The sequence below is a fragment of the Triticum dicoccoides genome, chromosome 3B (assembly GCF_002162155.2).
Source record: "Triticum dicoccoides isolate Atlit2015 ecotype Zavitan chromosome 3B, WEW_v2.0, whole genome shotgun sequence".
NCBI lineage: Eukaryota > Viridiplantae > Streptophyta > Magnoliopsida > Poales > Poaceae > Triticum > Triticum dicoccoides.
The window spans coordinates 736,535,477-736,553,912 of record NC_041385.1 but is presented as its reverse complement, the minus strand read 5'-3'; positions in this window follow the sequence as shown (position 1 = coordinate 736,553,912).

Genomic DNA, 18,436 nt, shown 5'->3' with positions numbered 1-18,436 from the left:
GACCCCGACCCCGACCATCGACACCCCCACACCATAGAAAAACATCATATATATTTGTGTTGATCGGGTGTATTTTTATTATGTTCATGATGATGATACACTTAAATTATATACATATTATTATGTTCATGTCAGGTATCCAATTTTTTTATGTTATACTAATTTTGTTTACTCTTAGTCATTGCAGGTGTTGACAGGATGGTGGGCAAGGATCCAGAGCGCCCCGAACCTCCTGCGAGCGTTACTAGGAGGGGTGGTTCTATTATTGCACCTGTGCCCTTCCGGAGAGCGCTGCTAGACAGTATGCAGACAACTCCGGCGGGCGCTTCTACTTCGGCTGGGAGAGGTCGGGTGAGGACGAATAAGGCTACTGGTAGAGGTGGACGTGGCAGCGGGAGAGGTCGGAAGGCTGCTACGCCTTCCTTGCCGCCACCCTCAGCTGATTCACCCGACCACAGGACTGCTCCGTCTGACGTGGACCCGTCTCAGACTCCGGTCCATGAGCCTCCGGTTGCTGATCCTTTGCCGCACAAGACTCGGGTCGCCCATCCTTCGGCCCACGTGAGTCCGGTCCTAGAGTCTTCGTCCCAGAAGACTCCGATCCCGCCGTCTTCTTCCCACGAGACTCCGATCTCGCCGCCATCTTCTTCCCATGAGACCCCGGAGGCTAGTGGCCTGGATGATGGTAGCGACGACACCTTTTCAGATGATAGCTATAGCGAGGATGAGATGGTTGAGAAGGGCAAGAAGGTCTACAAGCGTGGTGGTACAAAGCTCCCGCCAGTGCCGACGACCCCCAACCAGAGGTGGTTGACTGCGCCTAAAGGGTTGAAGGAAGTGCCTTTATTTTTTTAACCTTTTTCCTTCATGTTCCTTCAAATTAATATCTAATGCATTTGCCTGGTCATACTGCAGGGGCTGGGTATACCCCCGTGACCGTGGTGTCCACAGGCCCAACCAGGTCCTTGGCACGCTTTGCCGGCAGCACTTCCCTGGGTGGGTCACGATGCCCGGTGAGGATCAGGTTCCACAACTAGCACTGAGCTGGGAGCTGTACTCTATTTCCCCGGCCCCTCTAGGGGAAATGGTCGCCGATGTCGAGTGCAAGACGGTGGCCGACATTGTGTTCTGTCGGTTTTGGGTAATTTCTCCTTTAGAGAATTAAAAATGAACACTGCCTACCTAGTGATTGTACTAATCATTGTTGTCTTCTTTGATTGCAGACCTTCTACAGGGTTTCAGAGGGAGAACAGGAGGCCGCGGCTATGGTTGTCAAAGCCGAGTGCAAGTGCCTACTTCAGAACTTACGACACGAGGCTCGGGCGCAGGCCGTTCGCGACTACTACGCCTCACAGGGTATTAGGAGGGCCAAGAAGAAGTGTCGAAACAAGTTTCTGAGTAGGGAGAAGTACCTGGTGGTAATTATACCTATTCTTATGGCCTCGAACTTAGTTTTCTTGATTTGATTCGTAGCGCTGAAATGTCTCTTGACTCACTTAGGTGCCCCCGAGATGGTGCGTCGATAAGATGGACTGTTCGGAGGTGTTGGTGGATGTGTGGTGCTCTCCTGAATGGCAGATCGAACACCAAAGGGCCAAGGATAAGCGCGACCAAATGGAAGGTGTGCCACACCATGAAGGGAGCTCCAACCTGTTAGAGTACGGGGATAACTGGGTATGTGGTTTGCCAGATGATTCATGCTATTTCATTCTTCATAGTAGCATTTATCCTTTCCAAAATGACTTAATATGCTTAGTTAGTTAAAATGACATAATAACTACCTTGGATACTTCAATAATGACATAATTAGCTCAATAATGACTTAATATGCTTTAGTTAGTCAAAAAATGGCATAACTACCTTCGATAGCTCAATAATGACTTAATATGCTTTAGTTAGCTAAAAAAATAGCATAACTACCATGGATAGCTCAATAATGACATATTTAGCTCTACAATGACATAATAACCTTTAGATAGCTCTATAAAATGACTTAATATGCTTTAGTTAGTTCAAAAATGGCATAAATACCTTCAATACCTCAATAATGACATAATTAGCATACTTTGGTCAAAAATGGCATAATAATCTTTCTTAACTTCAAAATGACCTAAACTTAGCTTATTTTCCTCAAAAATGACATAATAACCCTTCTTAGCTCCAAAATGACCTATTTACATAGTAATATCATTCTTAATGCTAGCTTGAGCCCGAATTAACTAATATTTTGTTCCTCTCTCTCAGGCGCACTACCACAAGAAGCCTGTGCATTATGTGTTCGACATCTATGGCATGGCCCATATGGCCCCGTACAAGAAGGCCAAGGCATTCACGGAGTCTGACCTAGATCATCCAGAGAACTTCACCAACATCTCCTCCCAGCACAAACTTGTGAAGTACAGAGACGAGGGGAAGACGAGGAAAGGGGAGGACTTTAACCCGAGCCAGGTTCCTTTTGATACAGAGCTGGTGATGATATCTAGTGGCGGGAGGTCCCATGGCGCTCAAGCCATTGGTGAAGGACTGCTATGTTGTCCTAAGACTCTCCCGCAGATCAAGAAGCGCCTGAGTAGCTCTGATCCTGAGATAACGCCTCATGCATGGCCCGCGGAGCTCACCGTGGCGGTTAGTTATACGGACTCTCTGACCTTTCCTCCATTACATTGTGTGTGCGTCCGTCGATGACTACAATGCTAACGATGAGTGCTGTGTTGCAGGCGGCGGTTGACAAAGAGAGATTGAAGACCCAAGTGCTTTTGGAGGTGGAAAAAAGGCAGGCGGCGGAGAGCGAGAGGGAGAGGGAGGAGAGGACGGCTAAGCTGTTGGAGGAGGAGAGGAACCGAAACGATGCATCTCACCGGGCCCTATACGAGCTCATCTTGGTACGTTTCTTGTGCATATTGATAATCCCCAAGTGCAGGGAATCATCGTAGCAATTCCCAAACGTGGAAGTGATAAGTATGGAGTGTCGAACCCACAAGGAGCTAAAGGTAAGATCAATATTCTCTCAAGCCCTATCTGCCACTAATACGACTCTACATGCACTGAATGTTTGCTTCCAACTAGAAACAAGAAGTAAAACTATGTTGTGGGTATAAAGAGGATAACTTTGCATGAAATCGGGGAGCTAAAATATAAAAGTTGGTGCTGTTATCATAAAGTTAGAATATATTACTAAATAATATAAATAGCGAGTGTGGAATAATGGTGGATCAGTGTGCGGAATTGTCCTAAGCAATTGTTAACAAGATCGATAGTCTTCATTGCAATTTCATATGAGGGAGAGGCATAAACTAACATACTTTTCCTACTTGGATCATATGCTCTTATGATTGGAACTCTAGCAAGCATCCGCAAATACTAAAGATTCATTAAGGTAAAACCCAACCATAGCATTAAAGAAACAAGTCCCCTTTTATCCCATACGCAACAACCCCCTTACTCGGGTTTAAGCATCTGTCACTCTAGCAACCCACTATAAGCGAATCATGAACATATTGCAACACCCTACAGCGGGAATCCATCACGCTTGCGCGACACGGAGGGCACCATAGGACAGCACCAATAATAAAACAATCAACTTGTACCAATCTAGATCATCAATCAACTCAAGGACAAAAGATAACTACTCAAAACATCATAAGATGGCAACACATCATTGGATCATAACATGTAGCATAAAGCACCATGTTCAAGTAGGGATTATAGCAGGGTGTGGGAGAGTTGACCGCGTAAAAGAGATGAGGATGGTGATGATGATGGTGATGTTTATGTAGACAATCACTGCGGCGATGATTCCCCTCCCGATGGCACTCCGGTGCCACCAAGAGAGAGGAGGAGAGGTTCTCCCCCTTGTGCTTCCTCCTCCATGGCTTTCCCCCTCTGGTCCTTGGCCTTTATGGCGATGATGGCCCCTCCGAGATCCTCCTCCATTGCCTCAGGTGATGATGGCCCCCTCCGGCAGGGTGCCGGAGAGGGCCTCGATTGATTTCTCGTGGCTATAGAGGCTTGCGACGGCGGAACTTCCGATCTAGGTTAATTACCGAAGGTTTCTGTATTTATAGGAATATTTGGCGTTGGTTTCACGTCAGGGGGGTCTCCGGGCTGTCCACGAGATAGGGGGGCACGCCCTAGGGGGGAGGGCGCGGCCCCCAATCTCGTGGGCAGCCCGGGACTCTTATGGCCCAACTCCAATGCTATGTGGTCTTCTTTTGGTCCATAAAAAATCCTCAAAAATTGGCACGTCAATTGAACTCCGTTTGGTATCCCTTTTTTGTAAACACTAAAACAAGGAGAAAACAGAAACTGGCACTGGGCTCTAGGTTAATAGGTTAGTCCCAAAAATCATATAAAATGACATATAAATGCATGTAAATCATCATAGATGGATAATATAATAGCATGAATACTTCATAAATTATATATACATTGGAGACGTATCAACATCCCCAAGCTTAATTCCTGCTCGTTCTCGAGTAGGTAAATGATAAAAGAAATAATTTATGAAGTGTGAATGCTAGTAGGTGCACAAGTTTGATCAATGATAATTTGAATCACCTTTTCTAGCATCAATATGTGTCATAATAGTAACTTATCTCATAAAACTTTTCATGATCAAGTAACAATCTATTCACAATGTGAAGTATGGTTCAGAAACTTCATTGAGAAATAACAAACTATAATCTCAGTCATTGAAGCAATTGCAATTTATTATAACATCAGAAAGAGTCAAGAATAGAGCTTTTCAGCAAGTCCACATACTCAACTATCATATAGTCTCCTCCAATGGCTAACACTCACGCAATACTTGTAGTTATGGAGTTTCAGCCGAACACTAAGAAAGATAGGGGCTTATTGTGTTGCCTCCCAACATATTCACCTTTAGGTGATGTCAACAATAATAGCCCATGCTAACTTACATCCAATTGGATATATATATCATGATCTTTCAAACACGAGGAGCTCGCCAAAGGATAAAATGAAAAAGGGAAAGGTGAGGATCACCTTGACTCAAGCATAAAGTAAAAACATAAAGTAAAAGATTGGCCCTTCGTAGAGGGAAGCAGAGGTTGTCATGCGTTTTTAGGGTTGGATACACAAAATCTTAATGAGAAAGAACGTCACTTTATATTGCCCCTTGTATATGGACCTTTATTATGCAGTCTGTCGCTTTTATTGCTTCCATAACAAGTTCGTACAAAGCTTATTTTCTCCGCACTAATAAGTCATGCATATTTAGAGAGCAACTTTTATTGCTTGCACCGATCAAAACTTACTTGAAGGATCTTACTCAATCCATAGGTAGATATGGTGGACTCTCATGGAAAAACTGGGTTTAAGGATATTTGGAAGCACAAGTAGTATCTCTACTTGGTGCTAGGAATTTTGGCTAGCATGAGGGGGAAAAGCAAGCTCAACATGTTTGGAAGGTCAATGAAAATATACTTTAACTGAGATGTCGGAAAACATAAACCATTATGTTGTCTTCCTTGTCTAATGTCAACTCTTTTAGCATGTCATACTTAATGAGTGCTTCAAAATCATAAAAGATGTCCAAGATAATATATTTGTATGTGAACCTCTCTTTCCTTATTACTTCCTATTAATTGCAACGATGACCAAAACTACGTTTGCCAACTCTCAACAACTTTTATGCCTCATACTTTCTATGTGTGAAGTCATCACTAGCCATGTTATAAGCATATGAAACATATAAAAAAATCAGATTTATGACACTCAATTCATTCCCCCATTTACTCATAGGATATACATGAAGCACATGAGTAAATGATAAACTACTCTAAAAGATATGAGTGAAGGACACTGAGTAGTCAAATAATTAACTAGCCATGGGAGGGTTCCCCCTTTTTTATTATTCAATAATTCAGATCCAATGATTTTATTCAAACATCAAGTAAACTTGAAAATACGCTCCAAGCAAAACACATATCATGTGACGAATAAAAATATAGCTCCGAGTAAGATGTACCGATAGTTTTGAAGACGAAAGAGGGGATGACTTCCGGGGCATCCCCAAGCTTAGGCGCTTGAGTCTTCCTTGAATATTACCTTGGGGTGCCTTGGGCAACCCCAAGCTTAGGGTCTTTCCACTCCTTATTCTCCTCATATCGATATCTCACCCAAAACTTGAAAACTTCAATCACACAAAACTTAATGGAACTTCGTGAGATAGGTTAGTATGATAAAGAGTAAACCATGCACTTTGGTACTGTAAAAGACAAGGTTCATAATTGTTTTCAAATAATTCCTACTGTACCATATCATTTCTACACTTTGTATTGAGAAATATAAGCCATAGAAACTAGAAAACAAGCAAACTATGCAATGAAAACAGAATCTGTCAGCAGCAGAACAGTCTGTAAGGATATGAACAATAACCTTACTTCTCCTACTCCAAAAATTATGAAAGAAATTGGTGGACGTGAGCAATTTGTCTATTAATCTTCTGCAAAAAGAATCAACTAAAAAGCACTCTTGTGTAAAAAGTTACAGCTAATCTCGTGAGCACAAAGTTTCTGTTTTTTACAGCAAGATCACATTAATTTTCCCCCAAGTCTTCCCAAAGGTCTTACTTGGAACTTTATTGAAACAAAAGCTATAAAACATGATTAATACAGTAGCTTAATCATGTAGACACACAAAAACAGTAAGGATAAACATGGGGTTGTCTCCCAACAAGCACTTTTCTTTGATGCCTTTTAGCTAGGCATGATGATTTCAATGATGCTCGCATAAAAGAAAAGAGTTGAAACACAAAGAGAGCATCATGAAGAATATTACTAGCACATTTAAATCTAACTCACTTCATATGCCTAGGGATTTTGTGAGCACACAATTTATAGGAACAAAAGTCAACTAGCATAGGAAGGCAAAACAAGTATAACTTCAAAACTTTAAGCACATAGAGAGGAAACTTGATATTATTGCAACTCCTACAAGCACATATTCTACCCTCATAATAATTTCAGTAGCATAATGGATAGCAACTTTTTTATCATACTCAATTGGAACCTCTTCGTAAATAGTGGAATACTAACTAAAGTTAACACTCTTGCAAATCCACTTTCATAAATATCGTACAGAGATTCAACACCCTCCAAGATAGTGGGATCACTAATTCCTAAAGTTGACACTCTTCCAAACCCACTTTAAATTATAGTATTATTAATACTCCAAAAGATATAAGTGAAGTTCATGGAGCATTCTACAATTAATATAGAATAGCCAATCATCCAAGCTCAAAATATATAAGTGAAGCGCATGAAGCATTCTATAAAACCATACTCAAACGATTTAAGTGAAGCACAAAGAGCAATTCTATAAGATCATACTTAAATGATATAAGTGATGCACATGAAGTATTCTATATATGAAGAGCTATCTAATACTAGCATGATTCTTTCAAGAAAAATAAGAACACAAAGGACACAAATCATGTGAACAAAACAAAAACCGAGGTAGACCGATATTTGTTGAAGAAGAAAGATGGGATGCCAACCGGGGCATCCCCAAGCATAGATGCTTGAGTATCCTTTTAAATATTTACTTTGGGTGCCTTGGGCATCCCCACGCTTGAACTCTTGTCTCTCTTTATTCTTCTCGCATCGGTAACTCCTCGTTCTTCAAACGCTTCATTCACAAAAAGTTAAACAAAAACTTGTGAGATCCGTTAGTGGAATAAAGCAAACTACCACTTTAAGGTACTGTAATTAACTCATTATTTGTTTATATTGGTGTTAAACCTACTGTATTCGAAATTTTCTATGGTTCATACCCTACATACTATCCATTTATACATCAAAATAAGCAAACAACACACGAAAAACAGAACCTGTCAAGAACAGGACAGTCTGTAGTAATCTGGAAGTTTAGTAAACTTATGTAACTCCAAAAATTATGAAATAAATTTTACAATTTGAAACATTTGTACAGAAGTAATGTGCAAAAAGTTTCAGATCCATTTGACATTCCAGTAGAAAATGTAAATTCATGCACTACAGCCAAAGTTTTTGTTTTTGTTCTGCACAAAGTAAGCAAGCAATCTTATCACACTAAAACCCCAAGCTTGGCACATTATTTTTATAATACAATGGATATATACAAGGGGATAGTTATTTACAGAGAAACTTCTATGAAAAATTCTACATTGTTTCCGCGAGCATGAACACAAGTGCTCAAGGTCAACCCTCACTTCTTCAATGCATAACTTTCCAATCACTTCTCTTTTTGAAAAACTTTTTTTAGGCATGAGAGGCAAGTAATTCTTTTTTTGGTATTTTCATTCTTTTTAAAAAAATTCGTATGTTTCACCCACAACAAAACAGAAAAAAGGGAAACACAAAATCTACTTAGTGAATAAAGCATACAAGCACACACAAAAATATCAACCCCACGCTATTGCTCCCAAAGGTGGAAGTGATAAGTATGGAGTGTCGAACCCACAAGGAGATAAAGGTAAGATCAATATTCTCTCAAGCCCTATCTGCCACTGATACGACTCTACGTGTACCGAACATTTGCATCCAACTAGAAACAAGAAGGAAAACTATGTTGTGGGTATAAAGAGGATAACTTTGCATGAAATCGGAGAGCTAAAATATAAAAGTAGGTGCTGTTATCATAAAGTTAGAATATATTACTAAATAATATAAATAGCGAGTGTGGAATAATGGTGGATCAGTGTGCGGAATTGTCCTAAGCAATTGCTAACAAGATCGATAGTCGTCATTGCAATTTCATATGAGGGAGAGGCATAAACTAACATACTTTTCCTACTTGGATCATATGATCTTATGATTGGAACTCTAGCAACCATCTGCAAATACTAAAGATTCATTAAGGTAAAACCCAATCATAGCATTAAAGCATCAAGTCCCCTGTTATCCCATACGCAACAACCCCCTTACTCGGGTTTAAGCATCTGTCACTCTAGCAACCCACTATAAGCGAATCATGAACATATTGCAACACCCTACAGCGGGAATCCCTCATGCTTGCGTGACACGGAGGGCACCATAGGACAGCACCAATAATAAAACATACAACTCGTACCAATCTAGATCATCAATCAACTCAAGGACAAAAGATAACTACTCAAAACATCATAAGATGGCAACACATCATTGGATCATCATATGTAGCATAAAGCACCATGTTCAAGTAGGGATTATAGTGGGGTGTGGGAGAGTGGACCGCATAAAAGAGATGAGGATGGTGATGATGATGGTGATGTTGATGAAGACGATCACCGCGGCGATGATTCCCCTCTCGATGGCACTCCGGTGCCACCAAGAGAGAGGACGAGAGGTTCTCCCCCTTGTGCTTCCTCCTCCATGGCATTCCCCCTCTGGTCCTTGGCCTTCATGGCGATGATGGCCCCTCCGAGATCCTCCTCCATGGCCTCCGGTGATGATGGCCCCCTCCGGCAGGGTGCCGGATAGGGCCTAGATTGATTTCTCGTGGCTACAAAGGCTTGCGGCGGCGGAACTTCTGAGCTAGGTTAATTCCCGAAGGTGTCTGTATTTATAGGAATATTTTGCATTGGTTTCACATCAGGGGGGGTCTCCGGGCTGTCCACGAGATAGGGGGGCGCGCCCTACGGGGGAGGGCGCGGCCCCCACTCTCTTGGGCAACCCGGAACTCTTCTAGCCCAACTCTGATGCTCCGTGGTCTTCTTTTGGTCCATAAAAAATCCTCAAAAATTGGCACGTCAAATTGGACTCCGTTTGGTATCCCTTTTCTGTAAAACACTAAAACCAGGAGAAAACAGAAACTGGCACTGGGCTCTAGGTTAACAGGTTAGTCCCAAAAATCATATAAAATGACATATAAATGCATATAAATCATCATAGATGGATAATATAATAGCATGAATACTTATTAAATTATAGATACATTGGAGACGTACCTGCATCCCCATGCTTAATTCCTGCTCGTCCTCGAGTAGGTAAATGATAAAAGAAATAGTTTATGAAGTGTGAATGCTAGTAGGTGCACAAGTTTGATCAATGATAATTTCAATCACCTTTTCTAGCATCAATATGTGTCATAATAGTAGCTTATCTCATAAAACTTTTCATGATCAAGTAACAATCTATTCACAATGTCAAGTATGGTTCAGAAACTTCATTGAGAACTAAAAAACTATAATCTCAGTCATTGAAGCAATTGCAATTTATCATAACATCAGAAAGAGTCAAGAATAGAGCTTTTCAGCAAGTCCACATACTCAACTATCATATAGTCTCCTACAATTGCTAACACTCACGCAATACTTGTGGTAATGGAGTTTCAACCGGACACTAAGAAAGATAGGGGCTTATTGTGTTGCCTCCCAATATATTCACCTTTAGGTGATGTCAACAAGAATAGCCCATGCTAACTTACATCCAATTGGATATATATATCACGATCTTTCAAACACGAGGGGCTCGCCAAAGGATAAAATGAAAAAGGGAAAGGTGAGGATCACCTTGACTTAAGCATAAAGTAAAAACATAAAGTAAAAGATAGGCCCTTCGCAGAGGGAAGCAGAGGTTGTCATGCGCTTTTAGGGTTGGATACACAAAATCTTAATGCGAATGAACGTCACTTTATATTGCCCCTTGTATATGGACCTTTATTATGTAGCGCGTCGCTTTTATTCCTTCCATAACAAGTTCGTACAAAGCTTATTTTCTCCACACTAATAAGTCATGCATATTTAGAGAGCAATTTTTATTGCTTGCACCGATGCAACTTACTTAAAGGATCTTACTCAATCCATAGGTAGATATGGTGGACTCTCATGGAAAAACTGGGTTTAAGGATATTTGGAAGCACAAGTAGTATCTCTACTTTGTGCTAGGAATTTTTGGCTAGCATGAGGGGGAAAAGCAAGCTCAACATGTTTGGAAGGTTAATGACAATATACTTTAACTGAGATGTCGGAAAACATAAACCATTACGTTCTCTTCCTTGTCCAACATCAACTCTTTTAGCATGTCATACTTAATGAGTGCTTCACAATCATAAAAGATGTCCAAGATAATATATTTGTATGTGAACCTCTCTTTCCTTATTACTTCCTATTAATTGCACCGATGACCAAAACTACGTTTGCCAACTCTCAACAACTTTTATGCCTCATACTTCCTATGTGTGAAGTCATCAGTAACCATGTTATAAGCATATGAAATATATAAAAAAATCATATTTATGAAATTCAATTCATTCCCCCATTTAGTCATAGGATATACATGAAGCACATGAGTAAATGATAAACTACTCCAAAAGATATGAGTGAAGGACACTAAGTAGTCAAATAATTAACTAGCCATGGGAGGGTTCCCCCTTTTTTATTATTCAATAATTCGGATCGAATGATTTTATTCAAACAGAAAGTAAAATTAAAAATACACTCCAAGCAAAACACATATCATGTGACGAATAAAAATATAGCTTCGAGTAAGATGTACCGATAGTTTTGAAGACGAAATAGGGGATGCCTTCCGGGGCATCCCCAAGCTTAGGCGCTAGAGTCTTCCTTGAATATTACCTTGGGGTGCCTTGGGCATCCCCAAGCTTAGGGTCTTTCCACTCCTTATTCTCCTCATATCGATATCTCACGCAAAACTTGAAAACTTCAATCACACAAAACTTAATGGAACTTCGTGAGATAGGTAAGTATGATAAAGAGTAAACCATGCACTTTGGTACTGTAAAAGACAAGGTTCATAATTGTTTTCACATAATGCCTACTGTACCATATCATTTCTACACTTTATATTGAGAAATATAAGCCATAGAAACTAGAAAACAAGCAAACTATGCAATGAAAACAGAATCTATCACAAACAAAACAGTCTGTAATGATCGGAACAATATCCATACTTCTGATACTCCAAAAATTATGAAAAAATTGTTGGACGTGAGGAATTGGACTATAAATCTTCTGCAAAAAGAATCAACTCAAAATCACTCTTCTGTAAAAAATGACAGCTAATCTCGTGAGCACAAAGTTTCTGTTATTTACAGCAAGATCACATTAACTTTCACCCAAGTCTTCCCAAAGGTCTTACTTGGCACTTTATTGAAACAAAAGCTATAAAACATGATTACTACATTAGCTTAATCATGAGACACACAAAAACAGTAATGATAAACATTGGGTTGTCTCCCAACAAGCGCTTTTCTTTAATGCCTTTTAGCTAGACATGATGATTTACATGATGCTCACATAAAAGAAAAGAGTTGAAACACAAAGAGAGCATCATGAAGAATATGACTAGCACATTTAAATCTAACTCACTTCCTATGCCTAGGGATTTTGTGAGAACACAATTTATAGGAACGGAAGTCAACTAGCATAACAAGTATAACTTCAAAACTTTAAGCACATAGAGAGGAAACTTGATATTATTGCAACTCCTACAAGCACATATTCTTACCTCATAATAATTTCAGTAGCATCATGGATAGAAACTTTTTTCTCTTACTCAATTGGAACCTCTTCCAAAATAGTGGAATACTAACTAAAGTTGACACTCTTCCAAATCCACTTTCATAAATATCGTACGGAGATTCAACACCCTCCAAGATAGTGGGATCACTAATTCCTAAAGTTGACACTCTTCCAAACCCACTTTAAATTATAGTATTATTCATACTCCAAAATATATAAGTGAAGTTCATGGAGCATTCTATAATTAATATAGACTAGCCAATTATCCAAGCTCAAAATATATAAGTGAAGCGCACGAAGCATTCTATAAAACCATACTCAAACGATTTAAGTGAAGCACAAAGAGCAATTCTATAAGATCATACTTAAGTGATATAAGTGATGCACATGAAGTATTCTATCTATGAAGAGATATCTCATACTAGCATGATTCTTTCAAGAAAAATAAGAACACAAAGGACACAAATCATGTGAACAAAACAAAAACCGAGGTATACCGATATTTGTTGAAGAAGAAAGATGGGATGCCAACCGGGGCATCCCCAAGCATAGATGCTTGAGTATCCTTTGAAATATTTACTTGGGGTGCCTTGTGCATCGCCAAGCTTGAACTCTTGTCTCTCTTTATTCTTCTCGCATCGGTAACTCCTCGTTCTTCAAACGCTTCATTCACAAAAACTTAAACAAAAACTTGTGAAATCCGTTAGTGGAATAAAGCAAACTACCACTTTAAGGTACTGTAATTAACTCATTCTTTGTTTACATTGGTGTTAAACCTACTGTATTCCAACTTTTCTATGGTTCATACACTACATACTAGCCATAGATGCATCAAAATAAGCAAACAACACACGAAAAACAGAATCTGTCAAGAACAGGACAGTCTGTAGTCATCTCAAAGTTTAGTAAACTTCTCTAACTCCACAAATTATGAAATAAATTCGACAATTTGAAAAATTTGTACAGAAATAATGTGCAAAAAGTCTCAGATCCATTTGACTTTCCAGTAAAAAATGTAAATTCATGCACTGCAGCCAAAGTTTCTGTTTTTGTTCTGCACAAAGTAAGCAAGCAATCTTATCACATTAAAAACCCAAGCTTGGCACATTATTTTTATAATATAATGGATATATACAAGGGGATAGTTATTTATAGAGAAACTTCCATGAAAAATTCTACATTGTTTCCGTGAGCATGAACACAAGTGCTCAAGGTCGACCCTCACTTCTTCAATGCATAACTTTCCAATCACTTTTCTTTTTGAAAAACTTTTTTTAGGCATGAGAGGCAAGTAATTCTTTTTTTGGTATTTTCATTCTTTTTTAAAAAAATTGTATGTTTCACCCAAAAAAAACAGAAACAAAAAAGGAAAACAAAATCTACTTAGTGAAGAAAGAAAACAAGCACAAACGAAAATATCAGCCCCACGCTATTGCTCCCCGGCAACGGCGCTAGAAAAGAGCTTGATAATCCCCAAGTGCAGGGAATCATCATAGCAATTCCCAAAGGTGGAAGTGATAAGTATGGAGTGTTGAACCCACAAGGAGCTAATGGTAAGATCAATATTCTCTCAAGCCCTATCCGCCACTGATACGACTCTACGTGCACCAAACGTTTGCTTCCAACTCGAAACAAGAAGTAAAACTATGTTGTGGGTATAAAGAGGATAACTTTGCATGAAATCGGAGAGCTAAAATATAAAATTAGGTGCTGTTATCATAAATTTAGAATATATTACTAAATAATATAAATAGCGAGTGTGGAATAATGGTGGATCGGTGTGCGGAATTGTCCTAAGCAATTGTTAACAAGATCGATAGTCATCATTGCAATTTCATATGAGGGAGAGGCATAAACTAACATACTTTTCCTACTTGGATCATATGCTCTTATGATTGGAACTCTAGCAAGCATCCGCAAATACTAAAGATTCATTAAGGTAAAACCCAACCATAGCATTAAAGCATCAAGTCCCCTTTTATCCCATACGCAACAACCCCCTTACTGGGGTTTAAGCTTCTGTCACTCTAGCAACCCACTATAAGCAAATCATGAACGTATTGCAACACCCTACAACGGGAATCCCTCACGCTTGCGCGACACGGAGGGCACCATAGGACAGCACCAATAATAAAACATACAACTCGTACCAATCTAGATCATCAATCAACTCAAGGACAAAAGATAACTACTCAAAACATCATAAGATGGCAACACATCATTGGATCATAATATGTAGCATAAAGAACCATGTTCAAGTAGGGATTACAGCAGGGTGTGGGAGAGTGGACTGCATAAAAGAGATGAGGATGGTGATGATGATGGTGATGTTGATGAAGACGATCACCGCGGCGATGATTCCACTCCCGATGGCACTCCCGTGCCACCAAGAGAGAGGAGGAGAGGTTATCCCCCTTGTGCTTCCTCCTCCATGGATTTCCCCCTCTGGTCCTTGGCCTTCATGGCGATGATGACCCCTCCGAGATCCTCCTCCATGGCCTCCGGTGATGATGGCCCCCTCCGGCAGGGTGCCGGAGAGGGCCTAGATTGATTTCTCGTGGCTACAGAGGCTTGTGGCGGCGGAACATCCGATCTAGGTTAATTCCCGAAGGTTCCTGTATTTATAGGAATATTTGGCGTTGGTTTCACGTTAGAGGGGGTCTCCGGGCTGTCCACGAGATAGGGGGGCGCGCCCTAGGGGGGCGGGCGTGGCCCCCACTCTCGTGGGCAGCCCGGGACTCTTCTGGCCCAACTCCGATGCTCCGTGGTCTTCTTTTGGTCCATAAAAAATCCTCAAAAATTGGCACGTTAATTGAACTCCGTTTGGTATCCCTTTTCTGTAAAACACTAAAACAAGGAGAAAACAAAAACTGGCATAGGGCTCTAGGTTAATAGGTTAGTCCCAAAAATCATATAAAATGACATATAAATGCATATAAATCATCATAGATGGATAATATAACAGCATGAATACTTCATAAATTGTAGATACGTTGGAGATGTATCACATATTAGCCCAATCATGCATGTAATGTTCGCATTACTAACTAATATCACTGACTCGTGAGATCCAAATATGTAGACCATGTGCCAGAAAAGCGGTCAGGGGCACGGTGAGTTTGATTTGAATGGTCCTTGGTTACTACTGTTCACATTTCAGTTTGCATCATGCTAACGAGACATTATTGTAAATGATCTTTGGTTCAGCATGGCTCCCGACAAGCATCAACCAATCCTTCTGCGTCTCCCAATGCCGGAACCCCGACCGGTCCTTCACCTCCATCTGCCAACAATGGCGCAGCCCCGACCATTCCTACACCTCCGTGATAACAGTATTTTTCTTCTTATTTAGTCTGTTTAGTCCATGTATGACATAATTTAGCTTATTTATTCCACAAATGACATAACAAGATGAAGAAAATCAAGGAAGAGGAAGGAAAGAAGGAATAGAAAGAAAATAATAATAATAATAAGAAGAAGAACTCTTATTCTTCTTCTTTTCCTCCTCCTACTTGTTTTTATTCGTATATGGCATTATAACCTTGCTAACCTCATAAATGTCATATACTTAGCTTGTTGTCCTCTAAAATGACACAATAAGCTTAGTTAGGTCATAAATGGCATAATTTGCTACGTTAGCTCAAAAATGACATTTTTCTTCTTATTTAGCCTATTGAGTCCATTTATGACAAAATTTAGCCTATTTTGTCCACAAATGACATAGTAAGATGAAGACAATCAAGTAAGAGGAAGAAAAGAAGGAATAGGAAGAAAAGAAGAAGAAGAAGCTTCTTCTTCTTCTTCTTCTTCTTCTTCTTCTTCTTCCTCTTCTTCTTCTTCTTCTTCTTCTTCTTCTTCTTCTTCTTCTTCTTCTTCTTCTTCTTATTCTTCTTCTTTTCCTCCTCTTACTTGTTTTTATTCATAAATGGCATAATAACCTTGCTAACCTCATAAATTTCATATACTTAGCTTGTTGTCCTCTAAAATGACACAATAAGTTTAGTTAGGACAAAAATGCCATAGTTTGCTAGGTTAGCTCAAAAATGACCAAGTTTACCTAGGTTAGCTCCAATATGATCCATTTGACCTATGTTAGCTATCCATTTAACCTACGTTAGCTCCAAAATGACCTATTTACCTAGCTTAGCTCTAAATTGACCTACACACTTAGCATTTTTACCCACCTTAGCCCACAAATGGCATTTTTACATACCTTAGTATGTTTAGTCCACAAATGACAAGATGAAGAAAATCAAGGAAGATGAGAAGAAGAAGAAGAATAAGAAGAAGCTTCTTCTTCTTCTTTTCTTCCTATTCCTTCTTTTCTTCCTCTTCCTTTTCTTCTAGCTAGTCCTCTTCTTCTTTTTCTTCTTGTGTTCTAACTTTCATGTTTCCCAATTTGCAAATTTTCTTTAGATCGATGAGGAAGCTTGCATTGATGGAGTGTCCTATTCTTCTCTTGCTTCCTTGTTGTTTATGTACATATGTCTATATGGATATATTGTTGGAAACTTCTTTCTGGATATGTATGCACATATATGGATATGTTGGACTTTTATGTTGTTGTATATGTTGGATTTGATGAAATATGTTGTTGGACTTGCTCTTATATTGTTGGATATGTTGGAGTTATATCTATGTAATACATCTGTTATATATCTGTTATATGTTGCCAAATTAAATGGATTAAAAAGTAGGGGATATATAGCCGTCAGCTAGCAGAAGGCAAAGAGGCCACATGGCAGCTACCTGTGGACACTGGGAACACTGGCTGCCTATTTGGTCAGCTATGCCGTCTTCCAGCGGACGGCAAAGACGGCATAGCTGGCCATGTGGTAGCTTCCCAGTGCTAGCCTAACTGTGCTCTTTGCCGTCGGCTGGCGGACGGCAAAGCTTTTTGAATTGTTGCCGTCTGCTGGCGGACGACAAAGATCGTCGTTAACGCCCTAACGGCTCTGACGCCACCCCTCTGCTATCCGTTGTCTTTGCTGTCTGCTGGACTCAGAAGGCAGACGACACAATGGTTTGCCCTCCGTTTCGCAAAAGAGGACGGTAAAGAAGGCCTTTGTTGGCTCATGTTCAGACGGACAGTTTGCCGTCTGCTGGCGGACAGCAAAGATGTTTGCCTTCCGTGATCTATGCCTTTGTCGTCCGTCCTAGCGGACAGCAAAGAAGCTGTTTCCAGTAGTGTAGAGGCCAGTGCCAGTTTCTGTTTTTTTCCTTGTTTTTGAGTTTTAGAGAAAAGTAATACCAAACGGAGTCCAATTGACGTGCCAATTTTTGATGATTTTTGGTGGACCAAAAGAGGCCCCCGGAGTAAAAGAGTTGGGCTATAAGAGTCCCGGGCTGCCCACGAGGGTGGGGGGGGCGCCCATCCCTCTAGGCGCGCCCGCCCTATCTCGTGGACGACTAGGAGACCCCCCTGACGTGAGACCGACGCCAAAAATTACTATAAATATAGAAAACCCCAGAAAGAAACCTAGATCGTGAGTTTCACCGCTGCAAGCCTGTGTAGCCACTAAAAACTAATCGGGACCCTGTTCCGGCACCTTGCTGGAGGGGGGATCCCTCACCGGTTGCCATCTTCATCATCCCGGCGCTCTCGATGACAAGGAGGGAGTAGTTCACCCTCGGGGCTGAGGGTATGTACCAGTAGCTACATGTTTGATCTCTTTCTCTCTCTCTCGTGTTCTTGATTTGGCACGATCTTGATGTATCGCGAGCTTTGCTATTATAGTTGGATCTTATGATGTTTCTCCCCCTCTACTCTCTTGTAATGGATTGAGTTTTCCCTTTGAAATTATCTTATTGGATTGAGTCTTTAAGGATTTGAGAACACTTGATGTATGTCTTGCATGTGCTTATCTATGGTGACAATGGGATATTCACGTGATCTAGTTGATGTATGTTTTGGTGATCAACTTGCGGGTTCAGTGACCTTGTGAAATTATGCATAGGGGTTGGCACACGTTT